The sequence below is a fragment of the Mesoplodon mirus genome (assembly GCF_964341445.2).
Source record: "Mesoplodon mirus genome assembly, chromosome: 6".
Lineage (NCBI taxonomy): Eukaryota > Metazoa > Chordata > Mammalia > Artiodactyla > Ziphiidae > Mesoplodon > Mesoplodon mirus.
In genome coordinates this window covers 36,179,706-36,197,268 of record NC_138982.1, presented here as the reverse complement: position 1 = coordinate 36,197,268, position 17,563 = coordinate 36,179,706, and the positions used below count along the sequence as shown (strand labels likewise).

The 17,563-nt window shown below is 38.4% G+C and overlaps 1 protein-coding gene and 1 pseudogene across 4 annotated transcripts in view; one reads left to right on the top strand and one right to left on the bottom strand.

Annotated features, from left to right (window-relative positions):
• Positions 1–17,563, bottom strand: part of ACAP2 (ArfGAP with coiled-coil, ankyrin repeat and PH domains 2) — a 167,877-nt gene that overhangs the window by 149,407 nt on the left and 907 nt on the right. The gene's annotated exons all lie outside the window — the stretch shown is intronic.
• On the top strand, positions 14,756–15,475 carry LOC309806312 (large ribosomal subunit protein eL21-like; annotated as a pseudogene). The gene has a single exon. The product of its transcript is annotated as a large ribosomal subunit protein eL21-like (transcript).

The following is a 17,563-nucleotide window of genomic DNA, read 5'->3' as shown; positions in this document are numbered from 1 at the left end:
TTTTTATACAGCAGGTTCTTATTGGTCATCAATTTTATACACATCAGTGTATACATGTCAATTCCAATCGCCCAATTCATCACACCACCACCACCACCACCACCCCCCGCCACTTTCCCCACTTGGTGTCCATACGTTTGTTCTCTACATCTGTGTCTCATTTTCTGCCCTGCAAACTGGTTCATCTGTACTATTTTTCTAGGTTCCACATATATGCGTTAATATACGGTATTTGTTTTTCTCTTTCTGACTTACTTCCCTCTGTATGACAGTCTCCAGATCCATCCACATCTCTACAAATGATCCAATTTCGTTCCTTTTTATGACTGAGTAATATTCCATTGTATATATGTACCATACCTTCTTTATCCATTCGTCTGTCTATGGGCATTTAGATTGCTTCCATGACCTGGCTATTGTAAATAGTGCTGCAATGAACATTGGGGTGCATGTATCTTTTTGAATTGTGGTTTTCTCTGGGTATATGCCCAGTAGTGGGATTGCTGGATCGTATGGTAATTCTATTTTTAGTTTTTTAAGGAACCTCCATACTGTTCTCCATAGTGGCTGTATCAATTTACATTCCCACCAACAGAGCAAGAGGGTTCCCTTTTCTCCACACCTTCTCCAGCATTTGTTGTTTGTAGATTTTCTGATGATGCCCATTCTAACTGGTGTGAGGTGATACCTCATTGTAGTTTTGATTTGCATTTCTCTAATAATTTAGTGATGTTGAGCAGCTTTTCATGTGCTTCTTGGCCATCTGTATGTCTTCCTTGGACAAATGTCTACTTAGGTCTTCTGCCCATTTTTGGATTGGTTTGTTTGCTTTTTTAATATTGAGCTGCAAGAGCTGTTTATATATTTTGGAGATTAATCCTTTGTCCGTTGATTCGTTTGCAAATATTTTCTCCCATTCTGACAGTTGTCTTTTCATCTTGTTTATGGTTTCCTTTGCTGTCTGATAAAAATTTTAAGATCATATATCCCCAAGTCAACATGCACGTCAAAGGTTATCTTATAGAAACATACTTACTCCAATGATTTCATGATTACTAAGAGCATCTTAAGAACAACTATTTTATAATCACTTAAGGAGCCTTAATATTGATCTCATTCTGAATCAGGTTGTCAAGGAACAACAGTTTCCAAAAGACTGCTATAGATATTCTAACTAGACAGTCAACTGAAAAAGTAAGGGTTTATCAAGGTGACAAAATAATGTTATTTTAGGGAACTCACTGGTGGTCCAGTGGTTAGGACTCCGCACTTTCACTGCCGAGAGCCCAAAGTCTCTCAAGGTGGAAGCGGAAAATTTTTTTAAAAACTGAATAAAATAAAAAAGAATATGATATTTAAAATTTTGTCTATACAACTACAATAAGCATTAATTCTCTGAATAGTTCAGTTTGTGAAATTAACTATTTCCTTATAAACCCCAAGTATAAATATTCTGGTAGCCTAGAAACAGACTAGGCTCTCTAGAATTATAACAACTACCCAAGAGGATCTAAAGATTTTGGTCTGATTTAATTACTATGTAGTGAAGGAAAAGTTACACAAGCCCTAGCAGCTGTCATGTATTACTTATAGTTTTGCAAATTCATCAATAGTACAATAACAGAAAGACTTCTAAAATAAAAATAGTATGTTATGTGAAAATGGAGAATGTATGACTGTCTTATAAACGTAATTTTTGGCAATAAAAGTCTGTAGCCTAACTATTGTGCACAAAGTATTATGCTGAGAGTGAAAGGAAACGAAGACAGTGGTGGTCTCTGTACCAAAGAGTTTATAATCTAAAAGGGAGTATGAGATGAGATCGTAACAGTCTGTAAAGTAAAATTACAAAAGGCTACACTTCTGTGCCGATTCTACTTAACAGCACCACCTGGGTGTCTACTAGGTATCTCAAACTTAACAGGTACAAAAATAGAACTCTTTATTTTTTACCCAAAACCTGTTCTTCCCTTGCCTTCCCCTTAGCAGCAAACAATACCTCTATCCGCCCAGTTTCTAAAGGTAAAAATGTCATTTTTTATTCTTGTTCCTGACAAGCAATTCAATAGCAATTCTGTTTGATTCTACCACAAAAATTATCTCTACTATCTCCCCAAGTCATCTCTTGCCTGGCCTAGCCTGATAAGGAAGCCATTGCAGGAAACTAGTTAACTGTTCTCTCCACATTCACCCTTGCCCCTCTACAACCCATTTGCCAAACAGTACTCAAAATATTTTAAAAATATAATCCTTATCATCTCTCACCACTGCTTTCTAATGGCTTCCTATTGCACTAATCATAAAATCCAAACTTCTTACAATGGATGACTTACAAAGCCTAACATGATCTGATCCCTGTTTCTCTCTCTCATCTCCTACCATTGTTCCTCTTGCTCACTTGCTCCAGCCCACGCTGGTCTCTTTTAGTTCCTTGAAGATCATGTTCCTTCCCATTTCAAGGCTTTTGATTCACAAGCCTCTCTTCCCCCTAGTTCCCAATCCATGGTACCAGAGATCAACCAGAAGATGACCAACTATCATGGGCCTCCTGATGGAAATGATACATCACCACTTACAAGTATTCTTGCCAAAATTGTTTAAACTGAGTCTATCCAGAGGGAACAACCAGACAATTTCAGAATGTGGGAAACTGTACAAGATAATTTGTCTACCCTCAAAAAAGTAACATGAAATTACTAGTTATCATATCTGTAATCCAGAAAAGTGGGGGAATCATCACTTTGAAAACAAGAATAGGCAATAAGTGTTACGCTATAACATCCTGATAGAACATATAATACAACCATTTTCTTTAAATCATAAAACCTTCCTAGCGACAGTGAAAATTTATAACATACTACTAAATAAAAAATAGCACAGCTGGGGCTTCCCTGGTGGCGCAGTGGTTGAGAGTCCGCCTGCCGATGCAGGGTACATGGGTTCGTGCCCCGGTCTGGGAGGATCCCACATGCCATGTAGTGGCTGGGCCCGTGAGCCATGGCCGCTGAGCCTGTGCATCCGGAACCTGTGCTCCACAACGGGAGAGGCCACAACAGTGAGAGGCCCGCATATCGCAAAAAAAAAAAAAAAAAAAAAACATAGCACAGCTACCAAAACTTTGCACTATGATTTTAAGACGGTAATGTGTAAACTAACAAACACTGATGAGACTTCTGGCAAAACTGCAACCCGGATGAGATGAGACTTAAGTTGCAATGAGGTTAATAAACTTTGCATGTGAGACAGAGGTGAGACTTTAGGAGCCAGAGGGTGGAATGTGGTAGACAGAATAATGGCCTCCCAATGATGCCAACATCCTAATCCCCAGAACCTGTGAATATGTCAGGTTACACTGTTTGGGTGAATTAAAGCAGCAGATAGAATTAAGGTTGATAATCATCTGACCTTGAGATGAGGAAATTATCCTGGAATTATCTGGTAAGTCCAATGTTACCACAGAGTCATTATAAGGGAAAGAGGGAGACAGAGAGTGTCACAGTCATTGCTGGCTTTGAAGATAGAAGGGGGCCATGAATCAAGAAATATGGGCAGCCCTTTGAAACTAGAAAAGTCAAAAAATACAGATTCTGGGACTTCCCTGGTGGCGCAGTGGTTAAGAATCCGCCTGTCAATGCAGGGGACACGGGTTCAAGCCCTGGTCCGGGAAGATCCCACATGCCATGGAGCAACTAAGCGGGCAAGCCACAACTATTAAGCCTGTGCTCTAGAGCTGCGAGCCACAACTACTGAGCACACGTGCCACAACTACTGAAGCCCGTGCACCTAGAGCCCATGCTCCACAAGAGAAGCCACTGCAATGAGAAGCTGGCGCACTGCAACGAAGAATGGCCCCCGCTCGCTGCAACTAGAGAAAGCCCCCGTGCAGCAACGAAGACCCAACACAGCCAAAAATAAATAAATAAATAAATTTTAAAAAATAAATAAATAAATAAAACAAAGATTATTCCCTAGACCTTCTAGAAAGAAATGCAGTCCTGCCAACACTCTGATTTTAGCTAAATGAGACCTGTATCAAAACTCTGACCCTCAGAACTGTAAAATAATAAATTTGTGTTGTTTTAAGCCACTAAATTTGGGATAATTTGTTATAGCAGCAATAGGAAACTGACAAAGCTTATTCAGTGACTGGACTAGGATGATCATCTGCCACACTGTCTACCTAACAAAGGAAAGAATTCACCCTCTCTGGAGAAAGATAATATCATCCAGAGAATCTACAGTTCTTCAAATACAACGTATAGCATGAAGTTAAAAACTGGGCCCACCAAAAGAAAGAACTAAATAACAACAACAAGAAAACACAAAACAAATAGAAATAGACCGACAGATGACTTAGACATTGGTTTTACTAGTGACTTAAAAGTGGCAATAATTAATATATTCATGAAACTAGAGAAAAACCTGCAAGAAACAGATGAAAAGTTAGTGATTTGGGGCTTCCCTGGTGGCGCAGTGGTTGAGAGTCCGCCTGCCGATGCAGGGAACACGGGTTCGTGCCCCAGTCCGGGAAGATCCCGCATGCCACGGAGCGGCTGGGCCCGTGGGCCATGGCCGCTGAGCCTGCGTGTCCGGAGCCTGTTCTCCGCAACGGGAGAGGCCACAGCAGTGAGAGGCCCATGTACCGCAAAAAAAAAAAAAAAAAAAAAAAAAAAAGGTAGTGATTTTCACCAAAGAACAAGAATCTATAAAAAAGAAAATCAAATGAAATTTCCAAAAGTGAAAATATACAACTGAAAACTCCACAGACAGGTTTAACAGCAGTTTATACACAGCAGAAGATGAGGGAATACAGATCAATAAACATATCCTATTTCTCTATGCAGAATAATATTTCAAAAAAGAACGAGACATGTAAGACACAGCAAAAAAATTCTAACATATGTGGAATTCAGTCCCAGAAGAAGAGAAGCAGTGAAGCAGAGGCAACATTTAGAGAGATAATAGCCAGGAACTTTACAAATGGATGAAAGATTCTCTACAAACCCCATGTATTGAAGAAACCCTACAAGCCCCAAGCAGAATGAATATGACACAAACCACACCTATACATCATGGTAAACTAATTGAAAACCAGTCAAAGAAAAAAATCCTAAAAGCAGCCAGAGGAAAACAGACACATTATGCTCCAAAGAGCAACAATAAGACAAACAAACTTGTAACATAAATGATAAAAACATAAAAAACATAAACAAAAGACAATGAAATGACATTGTGCTTTAAGAAAAAAGTCAACCTACTATTCTATGCTTTGGGAAAATAGCCTTCAAACATCAAAGAAAAACAAAGGCTTTTTCAGACAAACAGAGATGGCTCTTAGCCAGCCCATAAAACCTGAAAGAAATGCCAAAAGAGGTCTTCAAATTAAATGATAAATGTGCTAGGGAAGTATCTTAATTCATTTTATTTATATAAAACTATACCCGACCATAACCAATAAAATCTAGTCTCTTTATTATTATATTAGTTTAAATACTTTAATTTGAAAATTCATAGAAATGGATTTTTAACTTACTATAAAGCTTCCCTTTGAACAGAAAATTGAAAATCAAAGCAAAACAACATTATCTCCAAGTTAAAAACTATTTTTTAAGAAAGGAAAAGTTTTGTTTATTTAAAAATGAACATGGGGAATTCCCTGGCGGTTCCGTGGTTAGGACTCCGCTCTTTCACTGCCAAGGGCCTGGGTTCAATCCCTGGTCAGGGAACTAAGATCCCACAAGCCCCAAGGTGCAGCCAAAAAAAAACACATTTCTGGCTAGAACTAAAAAATTAAAATCATTAGTCCCATCAACTTTAATTTTATATGAGTCAACTTTTAAAGTATACACACTTGCTCACATCTTCGTCTAAAAGTGACTCTAGAATACATACAAAGTTAAATCCTTGATATTAATTGTCCTAGTGTTAGGGGAACCACTGACTAAAACCGCCCACCCTGGCCAGGCACCAATGAGCTATCTTGCGACAGGAGGTCCTGGTAAGGAACATGGAACTAACAAGCCACCACCAACCAGAAGAATTCAGTAAAGGTCAAAAGGCAATGCCAGTCCATATGTCCTACCAGCCTCCCAGAATCCTCCTCGCTGTAATCCATCTTGGCCCGAGTGATGCATGCACCACCAGGAAGGACCCTGAGTCAGAATGATTGGCCAGAGACAACCCAGAAACTAATTCCATCACCGTAAAACCAGAGACTGCAAGCCACGTGGCAGAGCAGTCCTCCTGGGTTCCCTGACCCTCCTGCTCTCCACCCGGGGGCCCTTTCCCGATAAAGTCTCTTGCTTTTTGTCAGAATGTGTCTCCTCAGACAATTCATTTCCGAGTGTTAGACAAGAGCCCACTCTCGTGCCCTGGAAGGGGTCCCCCTTCCTGCAAGAGTAATGCCCATTCTCCATTGTCTGCCTTTGGTTAAACTATTTTACCATTTTTTTTACACTTCAACACTGAACTATAACTTTTTAAGCAGTGAAAAAATTTATATTTAAATTTGAGTATGTCTGTGGCATCACAGAAAATATAAAAACTTTAAACAGAAAAACATTATATTTCAATAAAGAATCCTGATGTATTTCAGGAACAAATTACAAGATTACAATCAAGTTAATTCCTTCTATGAGAATTTCTTCATGTACTCATTTACCCAGATCTTTATAGAGGTTTAACTTGCATCGCTTCTCTTCTGTCTAACCTCCAAATCCTAGATACAATTCAATGGAAACAGATTTCATGTACTCTCAAGTAAACACGTACATTTCCTCATAGTAGTTTTCTTCTACAACCCCTCAGTTCACTTATCCTTTGCTCTGTCATCATTCAGGATTTAAATCCTTAAGCCACTGTGTCCTCAGTTGTTTTTTCTCCTCCTATTCTTTTGCTCACTCTTCCTTCTTAAATACTCTACACATAAAATCTACATATGGCCCTTTTTAAAGACCTTTACTGCTCTCCTACAAAGTGAAGTCTGTCCATCTACTTTTATTGTTTCATCATCCACAACACAGATGATTTTCATATTTACAAGTAACATGCCTAATCCTTCATGCATTCTAGATGCTTCCAACCGATAGCTTATTATTTCCACGTGGGAATGCCTGCATCCTTAACTAAATCATCCAAGCTTCTCTTCAAGGATACAAGAGAAAGAGGAAGGGGAATTAGCATTATTAAGTGGGTACTCCCCACCTACTTTGGTGAAAAGCATTTTGAATTCTCAGTAATGCAGTATTGTTCTCACTGAGCCTAGGTAAAAGTAAGAAACCTACCCAAGGTCTCACAACAAGTAAGTGAAAAAGAAGTCAAACAGGTAATCAACCTCCAGAGCCCACATACTTGGTCCACATTCACTACCCTAAAAGAGTGTTCTCCAGTAGAAATTATGCTTTGCATACCAACAGCAGATCAAATACATCCATTATCTCCATTTTCTCAAAAAATCCAATTAAGGGCTTCCCTGAAGGTGCAGGGGTTGAGAGTCCGCCTGCTGATGCAGGGGACACGGGTTCGTGCCCCGGTCTGGGAAGATCCCACATGCCGCAGAGTGGCTGGGCCCGTGAGCCATGGCCGCTGAGCCTGCGTGTCCGGAGCCTGTGCTCTGCAATGGGAGAGGCCACAACAGTGAGAGGCCCGCAGGAAAAAAAAAAAAAATCCAATTAAAATGACAGAAAAGTAAGGCGGGTTAATACACAGGACAAAGAACAGAAGCAATAACAGTAGCAACACAATTCTGGAAACTGAAAGGCAAATAAAAGAACAGTAACTCAGACCAGAAAATGCCAAACCTAAGTCTTCAAAGTACACTTGTGAAGCCAATGTCAAGCAAGAAGATCTACAATACAGAATCCCCTAATGGTTAGAGGCATGAAGATGTCATATGTCTCAAACTACTGGGATGGAGGTGGGAGGAGGTGGGAGAGTGAAAACAGGATTAGTTGAAATCTTATACTCATAAGGAGCATTCAGATCCTCATTCCACTCCTCCAACCTGATATGACTACCCCTCCCTGACACTGACAAAAGATGGGAGCTTTATTTTCTGTAAAGGTTTACATAATTAAATCAAAAGTATTGATTAAAACTCTGTTAAAAATTCCCTATGAGAGAGAAACTCCAGTAAGAAGTCTCTACCCCACAGCCCTTCCCCAGCCCCTTCCCTAGCTCAGTTCCCTGAAATTCAGCACTTACGCTCTATTTACCAGGCAGAAGATGGCTCTTTAAGGACATGTCAGATAAATAAGAAAAGACCTAAAGATACTGACATTTGGGAGTGGTCCCAATGAAAATACTGCCCTGTAGTGAAACTCACCAGTCAACAAGCTGTAACAAAATATACCATACTTCCAATAACTTTTTAAGTGCCTCATTCTTTGATGTAAACAGAGCCAAGGGTCAACAGAAACACATTAAGGAAAACTTCTAAAAGGAGACCAAAACAAACAACAAACAAACAAACAAAAACCTTAGAGGAAAGGTAATTCAGAGAGGAAAAAAAATTGTTGACTATGACTAATTTCTTCAGATGTACAAGGAAAGCTCTTGAATGGGTTGACATTAAAAAGGAATATTCACAGGGGCCTCCCTGGTGGCGCAGTGGTTGAGAGTCCGCCTGCCGGAGCAGGGGATACGGGTTCGTGCCCCGGTCTGGGAGGATCCCATATGCCGCGGAGCGGCTGGGCCCGTGAGCCATGGCCGCTGAGCCTGCGCATCCGGAGCCTGTGCTCCGCAACGGGAGAGGCCACAACAGTGAGAGGCCCGCGTACGGAAAAAAAAAAAAAAAAAAAAAAAAAAAAAGGAATATTCACAGTAAGAACGAATTCTTGAAAACTAGGATTAGTAAATAATTTGGATATATCATCCAGAAAGTAGAACAAAAAGACAAAGAAATAGAAAAGGGGAGAAAAAAGAAAATTAGAGGATTCATTCAAAATATGGATATAAAAATAACAGGTTAAAAAAAGAGGAAAAGAAACTACCAAAGAAATAATAAGATTCCTCAGAACTAAAACACATGAGTTTTCAGACTGAAAGTATGTGTCCAAGACAATAAATTAAAAAGACCCACCCAAAGGCACATCATCATGAAATTTCAGAATACCAGTAGTAAAGAAAAAATCTAAAAAAACTTCAGGGACAAAAAATGAATCAGCAAATAAAAACAGCACCACATGTCAACAACAACACTGAAAACCCGAAGAATATAGAGCAATGCCTGCAAATTCTGAGAGAAAATGGTTTCAATCTACAAACCTACAAACATTTCCAAACAGGTAAAGTCTAAAAGGAAAAAAAAAAAATGCACCTTTTCAAGGGAGGGTAGTGGCAACTGCACTCTGCAAAAATAAGTAAATAGAAAAGGCAACAACATGAAAATCAAGAACAGTAAACCCAATATATGAAAGACAGAGGGAATTTCCATATCAAAAATAAAGGGAATCAAGAGAATGAAGACAAACCACAGACTGGGAAAAAAAAAATTCCAAAATACATATCTAATATAGGACTGTTCTTTAAAATATACAAAGAACTCTTAAAACCCAATAAGAAAACAAACAACCCAATTAAAAAATGGGCCAAAGACCTTAAAAGACATCTTAACAAAGAAGATATACAGATGGCAAATAAGCATATGACAGCAAATAAGCTCACATCATATGTGATCAGAGAAATGCAAATTAAAACAACGAGATACCACCACACACCTACTAGAATGGCTAAACTCCAGAATACTAACAACACTAAATGCTGGTGAGAACGCGGAGCAACAGGAACTCTCATTCATTGCTCTTGAGAATGCAACTGGCACAGCCACTTTGGAAGACAGTTTGGGGGTTTCTTATAAAACTAAATATACTCTGGCAATACTTACCATACAACCCAGCAATTGTGCTCCTTGGTACTTACCCAAATGAGTGGAAAACTTATGTCCACACAAACATTTGCATACAAATGTGTATAGCAGCTTTATTCATAATTGCCAAAACCTGGAAGCAACCAAGATATCCTCTGGTAGGTGAATGCATAAATAAACTGTGGTATATTCTGACAATGATCTTGTATCCTGTGGCCTTGTTGAACTTATTAGTTCTGACTTTTGTGCATTCCTTAAGATTTTCTATGTACTAGATACAGTCAGCCCTCCATATCCTTGGATGCAGAACCCACAGATAAAGAGGGTTGACTATACTACACCATTTTATGCAAGGAACTTGAGTATTCACATATTTTGATGTCCACGAGGGTCCTGGAACCAATCCCCATGGATACCAAGAGATAACTGTATATAATCTAAAAGTAGAGATGGATTTACTACTTCTTTTCTTATATGTATGCCTTTATTTTTCTTTCTTGCCTAATTGCTCTGGCTACAACCTCCACTACACTGCTAAATAGAAGTGGGAAGAACAGACTTTCTCTTGATCTTAGAGAAAAACGTTGTCTTCCACCATTAAGTATGATGTTAGCTGAGAGTGTTTTATACATGTCCTTTATCAGGTTGAGGAAGTTTTCTATTCCTAGTTTACTGAGTATTTTCTTTTTTCTAACTTTTGAATCTTATTTATTTTTTTATACAGCAGGTTCTTATTAGTCATCAATTTTATACACATCAGTGTATACATGTCAATCCCAATCACCCAATTTATTACTACTGAGTATTTTCATCATGAAAGTGGGCTGGATTTAGTCAAATGCTCTCTCTGTATCTATTAAGATGATTATGTGGTTTGCATCACTTGTTCTATTAATACGGTTTTCTACATTGATTGATTTTTGTACTCCTGAGATAAATCCCACTTGGTCATGGTGTACAATCCTTTCTATATATTGCTATATTTGGTTTGCTAATATTTTGTTGAGGATTTTAATACCTGTATTTGTAACAGATATTGGTATGTAATTTTCTTGTGATATCTTTGGCTTTGGTAGCAGGGTGATACTGGCCTCATAAATCAGTTGGGAAGCGACACTTCCTTCCTCCTGTTTCTTGGAAGAGTTTATGAAGGACTGTTGTTAATTCATCTTTAAACATTTAACAGAATTCATCAGTGAAGCCATCTTGGCCTGGGGTTTTCTTTTTTTTTCTTTTTTTGGGGCGGCATTGGGTCTTCTTGCTGCGCATGGGCTTTCTCTAGTTGTGGCAAGCAGGGGCTACTCCTGGTTGCAGTGCATGGGCTTCTCACTGCGGTGGCTTCTCTTGTTGCGGAGCACAGGCTCTAGACATGCAGGCTTCAGTATTTGCGGCACGTGCGCTCTAGAACGCAGGCTCAGTAGTTGTGGCGCATGGGCTTAGTTGCTCCGTGGCATGTGGGATCTTCCCAGACTAGGGATCGAAACCGTGTCCCCTGCATTGGCAGGCGGATTCTTAACCACTCTGCCACCAGAGAAGTCCCTGGGCTTTTCTTTTGAGGAAGCTTTTTGATTACTAATTCAATCTCATGTCTATTCAAATTTTCTATTTCTTCTTGAGGCATTTTCAATAGTTTGTGTCTTTCTAGGAATATATCCATTTCATCTAGCTTAACTAATTTATTGTCTGAGAATTTTTCATAGTATTCTCTCATAATCCCTCTTATTTTTGTAAGACAGCAATGATGTCCCCTCTTTCAGTCCTGAATCTAGAAATTTGAGTCTTCTTTTTTTTCTTTGTCTAGCTAAAGGCTTGTCAGCTTTGTTGATCCTTATGAATAACCAACTTCTGGTTTCACTGATTTTCTCTAGTTGTACTAGTCTCCATTTTCATTTACTTCTGCTCTAGTCTTTTTTATTTCCTCCCTTTCCCTGCTTTGTTATAGTTTGCTATTTTTTGTAGTTTCTTAGATGGAAGGTTAGATCACTGATTTGAGATCTTTCTTCTTTTTAATATAGGTGTTTGTAGGTACAAATTTCACTCTAAGCACTGCTTTAGCTGCATTCCATAAGTTTAGTATGTTGTATTTTTGTTTCCATTTGTCTGAAAGTATTTCCTTATTTCCTTGTGATTTCCTCTCTGATCCACTGGTTATTTAGGAATGTGTTGCTTAATTTTCAGGTATTTATAAATTTTTCAGATTTCCTTCTGTTACTGACTTCTAATTTCATTCCATTGTGGCCAAAGAACATATTTTTCATGATTTCAATCCTTCTGAATTTACTGAAGCTTGTTTAATGCCTTAATATACAGTCTGTGCTAGAAAATGTATTCATGTGAACTGGAGAAGAATATGAATTCCCCTATTGCTGCATGAAGTGTTCTATAGATATCTATTAAATCTTTTTTTGGTTTATAGTGTTATTCACATCTTCTATTTCCTTGTTGACCATCTGGCTAGTTGTTCTACCCATTATTGAAAGTATTTATGTCTCTATTATTGTTAGATTTTCTATTTCTTCCTTCAATTCTGTCAATTTTTGCCGCACGTATTTTGAGGCTATACTAAGTGCATATGTTTATAAGTATATGTCTTCCTGATGGATTGACTCTTTTATCATTATAAAACATCCTTTATCTTTAGTAATTTTTGTCATAAAGTCTATGTTATCTGATATTAGTATAGCCATTCCAGCTCTCTTTTGGGTACTGCTTGCACTGTTTATATTTTTCTATCCTTTTACTTTCAATCTATTTGTATCTTTGAATCTAAAGTATTTCTCTAATAAACAGCATGTAGTTGGATCATCATTGAAATTTTACATAATAAAAAGTTTTAAATAAATAAGGCCAAAATACATAGAAAGACGTAACCTCTTCTGAAATTGAAGAAGCTATTATATAGACAAAATATTCAAGAACAGCCATTAAATTTTTGGAAAAAAACAGTAACAAAGGAAAACTTGTCCCACCGGATATCATAACAGACTATAAAATTTTACAACTAATATATTAACAATATTTGCAGGAGAACAAAAAATTACATTGGTAGAAAAGAGTAGAATCCAGAAAAAGACCCATGTTCGTATACATATATGTATATGCACATATGTGTGTAATTTTAAATCAATGGGGAAAAGATGGATTATTCAATAAAAGGTATTAGGACAAAGGCTTCCATTAGGAGGAAAATAAAATAGGATTATCTCCCACACTCAAAACTAAATCCAGCTGCATTACATGAAACTAAAAATTGCTAAAAATAGAAAATATCCTATAATAATGGTAATGGGAACACTTTTCTAGGGAATACACGAAAGCCAGTTTTTAAACTTCTGTATTATAAAAGACACCATACACACACTTAATGCAAATTTAATTAATGCAATAAGGCCTGTGGCTCGAGAGATGGAGTAAAAGAGTGGATTCACTTCCAAGTCCACCACTTGAAAGTCCACCATTAAGAAGCCAGTTTGGACTTCCCTGGTGGCGCAGTGGTTAAGAATCCGCCTGCCAATGCAGGAGACATGGGTTCAAGCCCTGGTCTGGGAAGATCCCACATGCCGCGGAGCAACTAAGCCCGTGCGCCACAACTACTGAGCCTGCGTGCCTAGAGCCCGTGCTCCGCAACTAGAGAAGCCATCACAATGAGAAGCCCCCACACCACAACGAAGAGTAGCCCCCACTCTCTGCAACTGGAGAAAGCCCGTACACAGCAACAAAGATCCAACACAGCCAAAAATAAAATAAATAAAATTTAAAAAAAAGAAGTCAGTTTAACTTCTCAAAATATCCAGTTTGGTATTTTTTTAAACATTTTAAAAACAAATATAATAATTCCTACATCGTAATATATTTTAGTATTAAATGAGATGGTAGCTATAAAAGCATCTAGTATAAGGTCTGGTATGTTATAAAAGCTTGTTCTTCCTTACTTCAACTTATGCTGGTACTACATTAAATGAGGAACTAGAAGCTGCAATGAGGAGTAGCTGGGTTCCTGTATTTTGGTTCATGATAAAACTACTGATACTTTATAATGCCATTCTACCACTTCTGAAATAAAAACACATTTTGCTTCATCTCTTGCCCACCGTATTTTCCATGTATATAAAGTACCAATTGTTAAGAGTGTACCTGTTCTAAATATGGAAGGTAAAGAGGCAAACCAGCCAGGATTGGCACCAGCTTAAGAGCAAAACATTATATGTATGTGTGTGCACGCGCACACACTTATGTGGGCATTTATTTATTTACTTACTTACTTATTTATTCCAATGTCTTTCCACAATTAAAACCTTTCACCCTAAAACATCTTTTTAAGATTTTTATCCTAAGTTGCTGAACAAGGATCATATCTGAAATAGAATCAAACAAAAAACCTTCAGAATGGTGCAAAATAAACATTGTTAAGGATAAAAAATAAATGTACCAGATAAAGACTCAATATTTTTATATTTGAGGAATGAAACAGAGCAAAAATCTTCCACAGGTCAAAAAGCACTTGGGACTTCCCTGGTGGTCCAGTGGTATAGAATCTGCCTTCCAAGGCAGGGAACTCCAGTTAGATCCCACACGCCCTGGGGCAACTAAGCCCGCCAACTGCTGAGCTCGCGTGCCTCAACGAAAGAACCCTCGTGCTGCAAACTACAGAGCCCATGCGCTCGGGAACCCACGCGTCACAGCTACAGAGCACACGCGCCCTGGAGCCCACGTGCCACAGCTAGAGAGAGAAAACCCACACGCCACAACTAGAGAGAAGCTCGTGCACTGCAAGGAAGAGCCTGCACGCCACAACAAAAAGTCCCGCGTGCCGCAACTAAGACCCAAAGCAGCCAAAAAATAAATAAAAAAATTTTTTTTAAAAAAAGCACTAGCGGAACCACCATCTTCCACTAATTCGCCAAAATGACCAACACAAAGAGAAAGAGGAGGGGCACCCGCTACTTGTTCTCTAGGCCTTTTAGAAAACATGGAGTTGTTCCTTTGGCCACATACATGCGAATCTACAAGAAAGGTGATATTGTAGATATCAAGGGAATGGGCACTGTTCAAAAAGGAATGCCCCACAAATGTTACCATGGCAAAACTGGGAGAGTCTACAATATTACCCAGCATGCTGTTGGCAACATTGTAAACAAACAAGGGCAAGATTCTTGCCAAGAGAATTAATGTGTGTATCGAGCATATTAAACATTCTAACAGCCGAGATAGCTTCCTGAAACGGGTGAAGGAAAATGATCAGAAAAAGAAGGAAGCCAAGAGAAAGGTACTTGGGTTCAACTGAAGCGCCAGCCTGCTCTACCCAGAGAAGCACACTTCGTGAGAACCGATGGAAAGGAGCCTGAACTGTTGGAGCCCATTCCCTATGAATTCATGGCATGATAGGTGTAAAGAAAATAAAAGACCTGGACTGTAAAAAAAAAAAAAAAAGCACTAATTCAACTTTTTGTTTCAAACAAAATTTCACTTCCTGAGTGAACCATGTTTATATAAAGGAAAAAGCACAATTTTTATAAAAATTTTATAAATTTACAGTTTAGGGCCCAAACAAGTTCAAACTTCTTCAACAAATGTTGGTCAAAATGGATAATTCCCACTTTAAAAATGTACACTTAGATGCATTCACTTTCCTGCAGATTTTAAATGAACAAGATTTTGACCTTTAGACTGGTTTTTTAAAAAACTAAGAAGGGAACCCAAAATTACATAATGAAATGTGCCTTCCAATCTAAAAACAAAACAAAATGTTCACAGGAATGTAAAAGTAACCACTGAGTATTCAAATTACTAAAAACAATGTTGCAACTGCAACATCCTTCTCTCCCTATTTCAACCAGTCTTCCTGTTTCCTTACCAATTTAATAGGAAAATTAATGTCTGAAGCTTGAACACTGATGAAATTTTTCTTCAGCAAGAGCTGCCATTTACATTGATTCTACAACATTCAAGGCAGTTATGTCCACATACCAGACTTAAACGCCACAAGATTCATTTGTGAAGGATAATAAAAATAGGAATTAGATTTAAAGCAGCACAGTAGATCAGGACACTACAAGGAATAAATAGTACAGCTGCCTTGCTATCAGAAAAACAAGCCCAGCTGCCACAAATCTTCTTTTGATACAAACACTTCAATATATCACTCATAAAGTGCACAATGCTTTTAAAAGTTTTGCTTATACATAAGGCATGTGAATAAAAAGACTTCTGAAACATTATTTTCAAATGCTATAGAAACCTACACAGTAATGGGATTATAGGAAAACTGTAAAAATTAGGAGTGTGAATGATGAGACTTTTATTTCCTGGCATTCTTGCCTCTACTGCAAATTTAATCTAGTCTCACAAATTATACAAGATATTAGAGTTCTCTGAATCTTGGTTTGTCTTCCCAATTTGCAGCCAACAGCAACTGGAATACCGGAAACAACTCTAGAAAATCCCTAACATCCTAATTAATATAGAATAGAAATTACATTCAAGTCTAACAAACGTTCACTATAATATTCCATACGACTTAATCAGTATCTTTTCCTCTTATTTTATATTCAATGATTCTTTTATTTTAAAAACAAAGACAGCACATGGTTTGTGACCAACACCAGGGATTAGAAGCATTTCCAAATCACTTCTCTCAACTTTTTTTTTTGAATGAAATTTAAACTGTGAAACAAACTGAGCACAAAGCCACATTCTCTAGGTAAAAAGTGCCGTGATTACCTCGTTACCCAGTAATATTAACAACAATTTCACCAAAAAAGTGGAACTTTTTAAGGTACACTTTAAAAATTACTTCCTTTGCCACACAGTCCTGGAATCTAACTTGCAAAGCTGTCCTAAACAATCCATTTGTATCTCCTCTGAGTCCATCAAATCACTCACAATATAAGTTTTAAAAACTAATACCAGCAACAGCAATCAAACCAGGTGTACGTTTTTATAAGCAATAGCCCTAAACTCCAAATAAAATTAACACCAAAAAACAAACAAACAAAAAAACCAAAGGACATTCTCTTAGAAGTAGGAGTTCCTTAGTTTTACAATAGTTTTCTTTGCTTTTCACTGAAAAGAAAATGGCAAATGAAATTAACAGTGATAACGATGAGAACAGTTAGTTCCCAGGCAGAGGATGCAGGAATTTACAACCCAGGCTTGGCCTAGAGATCAGCGGGCACACACACATCAATGATCAGGGGACGCTTTCAAGACATGTCACTATCTAACGGAAGTTCTAAAGGCCTTATTTTTAAGGCCTAAGGACAGCCCTATAAATGCACTGTAAAACACAACCTAGCAAAACTCCATTCTCCAAAACAATTCAAGAGTTTCCTACGATGCCCGAAACCTAAAGAGTCTGTGCTCTGGACACCCTCAGGATTGCCGCCTCTCTCAAGGCAGGGTGGCCAGCCCATGTGAATCGGAGTGCCATCACGTCAGTTTATGTGACAGATCCACTGGGAGCATCCGACGGTGATGGGGGCCCTCCCGGGCCGACGCTGCTGGAAGAGGAACAGAAATGCCATCTTCAGGGCCCTCCTACTTCCGTTCTCAAAACAGAAATTCACTGTTTCTCCTAGTCCTCACCCCTCAGCCCGGTACCTCTCGACAGCGGTGCCCCTCCAAAGAGCTTAGGTGTAAAGAAAAGCCTATAGTCTCGGACCAAGGTGGACAGAATGCTGTTAGTAAAAGCACTCCCAC